The sequence below is a fragment of the Eurosta solidaginis genome, chromosome X (assembly GCF_040869045.1).
Source record: "Eurosta solidaginis isolate ZX-2024a chromosome X, ASM4086904v1, whole genome shotgun sequence".
In the NCBI taxonomy this organism is placed as follows: Eukaryota; Metazoa; Arthropoda; class Insecta; order Diptera; family Tephritidae; genus Eurosta; species Eurosta solidaginis.
Window position 1 is genome coordinate 43,136,980 of NC_090324.1, and position 6,000 is coordinate 43,142,979.

Below are 6,000 nucleotides of genomic sequence, written 5' to 3' on the forward strand. Positions count from 1 at the left end.
GCACTACGTCACGATTGCCTGCGCGACATTTATCCACAATGTTCTGGGTATCAAACACCATTAAGGCGGCCATTACAAATACACCGATATAGAGTTGGGCCACCTGAACAAAATATGATTGGAAAAACATATTGAAAAGGCTTAGTATTGCCATGTTGTTTATGAGACTGATTAAAAGCCCATCCAAAATAGGTATTTTCAACGTTCTGCTAATAATGCACCAATTGAGAGGGATATTGGACATAACCTTCATAGGGAACGCGTGATGTACCAGTTACAAATTGTATTAAACGCAAACGCATATAATCTGAGAAAGATAATACCGCACGCCAAAACCATTGAATTATTATATGATTTTGATTATAGTCTCCCTTGTAAAGGTGCATTTTCACGCCAATCTTTAGCATCAATATTTTGTATGCCACCCAGAAGCTCTGTTAACAATTTATCTTTTTCAAGCAATTCTTTGCCTTTGAATGTAAGACGTTTCTCTAGGCTAGAGATGCGCTCTTTCATTGCCACCACATGATCCGCTGAATTATTGTTATGACTGCTGCTGCTGCTATTGAACCAAGATTCATTGTGTTACCATTGCCACTTCCACTGCCGCTGACGCCACCGCTTCCACCCGAACCAGTAAGATTCATTTTGTCGGGCAACTCTGCAGCTGATGTTCCACTAACAGAAGAAATAGTAGCACCAGTAGCACCACCACTATTGCTCTTGACCTTGAGGATTTCTTTGCAGATGTCGTTGAGCTATGCGTCTTTCCATGGGGACGCTTTTTCGCTGATATGCGACCTTTTTGTCGAGCTTTTTTAAACCAACTGAGTAGCTTTCCATTAATTTTTTTTGTTTTCGTCCTGCTTATCGAAAGCACTTCGCTGCTTGCATTCATCACATTGTATCGGTGGGCCATATTTTGCTTCATGCGTTGCACATCTTGTGCATTTTGAGTTTCCAAAAGCTGCAACTATTTTGCATCATTCGCATGAATTTGGTTTACCATACTTGCCAAGTTGATACTCCCATTTTTTGCAAGTGTTATGCGACTTTCCTGTTGATTGGAACTCAGAGCGGCAGTAAGTACATTTTACCACCGACGTAACTACTCGACAATTCTTGCATAGCTGTTGACCAGCAGACAATTCCTCGAATGGGTGCCTGGAAAAACATTTCGAACAAGCAAACAGCATAGAACTCATAATATTAAAATATCTTTTTATATTTTAGTTTCAGTTTTTGTTATAGTTTTTCTGCCTGGACTAATTTCCAAAATAATTCTTTAGTATATTTCACTTTTCCAAAGAACGCAAATCGCCAAAGTTCGTGTCAATTTAATTCACGCTAAAAATGAAATTTTATGAAATTTTAATTTCAAAGTAATCGCAGAGTATTTTTGTGCAATTCGTTGGTTCTAGGTGTTTTCGTTTTTCTTGCCAAATCGGCATACATTAACACCAATTCCTGCGGGCCAAAGGAAACTGGTGGAAGTTCATGTGGCTTTGGTAAGAATAGTGCTATATCGCAAACTCTGCATGAACAATTGTGTGTGGAATGCCGCCATCAGTGGCAAAGCTCCAAATTTTCATAAATGAATGTTGATTGTACTAATAATATCTGAAAATAGAAAGAGCAATTAATTAATAAGAATATAAGCAAATCTACCAGTATACTCACCGCCGCGTGTTAAATGAATGACATTTTTTTTTCATTCAGGAAATGGAAGAGCGACATCTGCTAGTCAAAATTTCTACACTCCATTTCTGACTGTCAGTGCACTGTGTTACCGACGTTATGCCTTACGCGCGGCTACACGCAACACATGTCGCGTATTACATATCTCGATCAATCATTAATTTGGTCGAGATTTAAAATACTTAATTCCACGAATCTCACCATTATCGACAATACACGTCGAAAATAATGTTGAATGATAGAAATGCAATTTTGCTGTACCTTTTCACCCAGATTTCGAACCGTTCCGTGTGGTGGCAGGCCACTTGTTGTGAAAACAAAGTTCACCACAAATCTAAAATAAATTTTAGATATATGGCGGCGACATCTACCGACATAAATCGAATCAGAAAATGTATTGAATGTGCCAAAGCACCAGCCACATCGCATGGATGACTACTAAATCCGTTTTTTCTTCGGTTCGTTGCACACATAAGTTTTTACTCATGGCCTTTAATCCTTTATTTAAATAAAATTTTCCGTCTCTTTCGCGAAACCAAACACCATTGGCCAACCAACAACCCCAATACGACCATAAAATTAAACACTTCCATTTCCAGAAATGACTGGATTCAATTTGAAGCGCTCCAAAACAGAGGCACGGGCCAATTCGTTCAACATCGCGTGCCGTTAATGCAACAAGCCTCACGTAGTGAGATTGTGCCCGATATACCGGGGTATGTCGGCCGAGGCGCGTCTACGCGAATTATTAATTCATAAATATTGCCCAAATTGCCTGTCGCCATTTCACCGCCTTGAAATATGCCCCAGCCAGGATCGATGCCGATGATGTAATGAGCAGCACCATACTACGCTCCATATCGACGACGACCAGCCGCTGCCAACGCAAGGTCATAACGACGACGATGATGCGAGCTCAGATGGATTACTCTCCATCCATGTTACTGAGCAATACAAGTCATGGGCACAGCAGGTCGAAGAAGAAGAGGAAGAAGAGAGGCTTGCCAATGCGGCTGAGATAAATCAAACGATACAACAAGGCGGCCTAGATACGCAGCGATTTCGACCACCGCTACGCCACGAGAGACCTGAGTTCCGCTCGAGTATGCACGGCAAATTGGTGCGCCCACAAAACGGGGATGGCGCGGAGACACGTCCTTTTCGCCCATCGCACCGCCCTACTGGTATACAGCGTGACGACGCGGAACCACGTCCGTCCCGCTCGTCACGTCAATTTGCTGGAAGGGCGGCCCCGATTAAAGTACGAAACAACCACAAAGCTCTCGTTCGGAAACGTCAAGTACCTACCAGCTTCAGGAGCGGCCGACTCCGGGATACTCTAGTGGTACCAACCATAACGCGATCACTTATTGCCATTGCGCCGACGGCGATAGTACGTATTGAAGCCGGCGGCCGTTTTCATTTTGTCCGCGCCCTTTTAGACGCGTGCGCTCCCACCACCATTATCGATGCCAATTTGGCAAAGGATCTCCGCCGAGAACGCACCAACACCGCGTACCATTCGCGGTGCACCATAGTATTGAGAGGGAAGTATGAGGTGGCTTGGAAAGTTACAACCCAAGCCACTGTAGTGGCGAACTATGCAAGAACGAACCAAACGGCGAATATGGACCCGTCGATAGCTGCCCCATTTCAGTTTATGAAGCCTGCCGATCCGACGTTCTACCGATCATCGCCGGTGCTGCTCACGCCGACGTTTACGTCAATATAATGGTCAGCGATTCACCCTCCTCGAATGTCAGAAGACCGCTCACTCAAGCCACGATTTTCGGCCTCGTCGTGTCTGGAGCCCACCCAATATAGATATTTTGTAATTTTCAACACGCATACTCATATATATCTTTCAGAGACCGAGACGTGAGATCAATCACACGGCGTCTGCATCGGTACATCGACGCATCGCCTTGCGAAATGTGTGATGGCATGACGTTCCTACATTTCTCCTTTTTTTCTTTGTTGCTTACGGCAAGGGGGCCGGTATTTGTAGGTCACAGACCTAAATATATCTAGCCCCCCCCCCCCCCCCCTCGTAACATAATTCGCTGCCACCCACACATGTTTGCAGTCACTAGCACGCGGGCATGTGTGAGTGATATTACGTATGTGTATTTTACATTTACCGCTGTGCGCCCGCGGTATAGCAACTTTGTTGCCGGGAAACCCAACGAAGGTGCTGTATCGCAGGTTGATAGGCTTTGTTGCAAAGAGGTTCGTCCTCTTTCAATCCAGCAGCCAGCGAAGCTACACGGTGTCATCTCACGTTCACGTAAGTGCAAATTTTCAAAATATATTTAATATCTAAATTCTCACAACTCTTGTTAAAATCCTTTCTTAACACTTGTTGTATTGCTATACAATTAATAAAAAGCCCTTTGTAATTACATTTATTCACGAAACTTTTCTTGTGTTCTTGTTTTCTTCCTTTTTGCCTACACCTATATTTTTACAATTACGTGGATGCGCGCCGCTGCCACCACGCTTTTGTACTGATACATATTGTTGTTCATATGAAATATGTCCATTTGTATGTATTCCCCTACTTTTGTTGGTATTGGTGTTTTTCCTATAGGTTGTCTGTTCGGTTGACGTTCATATTTATGTACAAGGCATATTTCGCATGTATTTGTCTCCGTATTGCACATTTTTTTTAGGTTTGGCCAGTAGTAGTTTAAAAGTATCTCTTGAGCGTTGTTTTTGTAATTTCTATGATCTCTTCTGTGAGTTTGAATAATAATCTCTTTTTGTCTATCGATATTCGTAATATCAGTAAGGAGTGTTTGGGCTTGTACAAACGTACAATTTGGAAATGCACGAATAATATCTTTTCCAAAGTTAAATATTTCTTAATTTTCTACTCTTAAAGCGTTTGTAACGTTAAATCTGACAACCTCTTTCAACTTTTTGTATAAAATTTGTGGATCGTTGTAATATGTCGCGTGTCTAAAATGGTCGGCAAATATTGTCTGAGATACGGTTTCTTTCTCTTCATTCGTTTTTATAATAATTATTTGATTTTTGTATGAGTTGAAGGGCTGTTCACTTTTCTCATTATATCTGTTGGTGAGCTTTGTGCGGAATGGGCTGAGCAATCCGTAGATGTGTTTAATTGTTGTCGAGAAAGCGCATCTGCTACAACAGTTTGATGACCAGGTTTATAAACTAATTTTGTTCCGTATTCCTCTATTAAATTTTTCATTTTTTATGTTTCCTATTTGGATTTTTTACGATATAGGATAAATTAATGGTTGGTGGTCTGTATAAATTGTCAAATCGGCTACTCCGTATAAGTAATTTCGTAATTTTTGTAGTGCCCATACTATAGCTAAGAGTTCTTTCTCATTGGTACTATAATTTTGTTCGGTATCGCTAAGAATTCTGGAAATAAAAGCGATAGGTTTTCTATTTTGGGCAAGTACAGCTCCTATAGCGAAATTACTTGCGTCAGTCGTGAGTTCAAAAGGTTTTGAAAAATCTGGTTGATACAATTCTACCTGTGCTTGTAATTCTACTTTAATTTTTTCGAAGGCCTGTATTATTTCTTTTTGCGCTTTTATTATTTTTTACCATACCTCGTTCTCCTCTGAGATGTATTGTCAAGGGTTTTGTTATTTTTGCGAAGTTTTTAATAAATTTCCTATAGTAGCTAACTAGTCATAAAAATTACCTCAATTCTTTTAAAGTTTTTGGTCCGGGGAACTTCTTTATTGCTTCGATTTTATTTGGGTCTACAGTCACTCTATTGTGTTTAATGATGTGTCCTAAGTATTCAACAGAATCTTTAAAAAAAAACGCGATTTTTCGTTCGAGATCTTCATGTTGGCATTATGGAAAGCATTGATTATAGTTTGGATATGTTCACTATGTTCTTCGGTTGAGGAAGAATATATTAGTACGTCATCAATATAAACATTTGAAAATTTTCCAACAAATTCGCGCAAAATATCGTCAACGTATCGCTGAAATATTGTCGGTGCATTTTTTAAACCAAAAGGCATCCTAACAAATTCATATTTTGCACCATTTACTGAAATGCAATCTTTTCTCTATCTTTCTCTTTAATGAGGATTTGGTGAAATCCTGATTCTAAATCTATTGTTGAAAATATTTTTGCTTTCCCTAGACTTTGTGTAGTCATGTTTACATCGGGTATCGTGTAACTATCTGTAATTGTGTGGGAATTTATTTTCTGGAAATCAACAACCATCCGTCTCTTGGGTCTGCCTTGGTCATCGGTGCCCTTTTTAGGAACAGTCTATATAGGAGAATTATACGGGCTTTTAC

At 40.5% G+C, this 6,000-nt stretch overlaps 1 pseudogene; it reads right to left on the reverse strand.

Annotated features, from left to right (window-relative positions):
• Positions 1-360: 360 nt before the first annotated feature.
• LOC137234876 (protein FAM76A pseudogene) lies at positions 361-1,238 on the reverse strand (annotated as a pseudogene).
• Between the last annotated feature and the right edge of the window lie 4,762 nt (positions 1,239-6,000).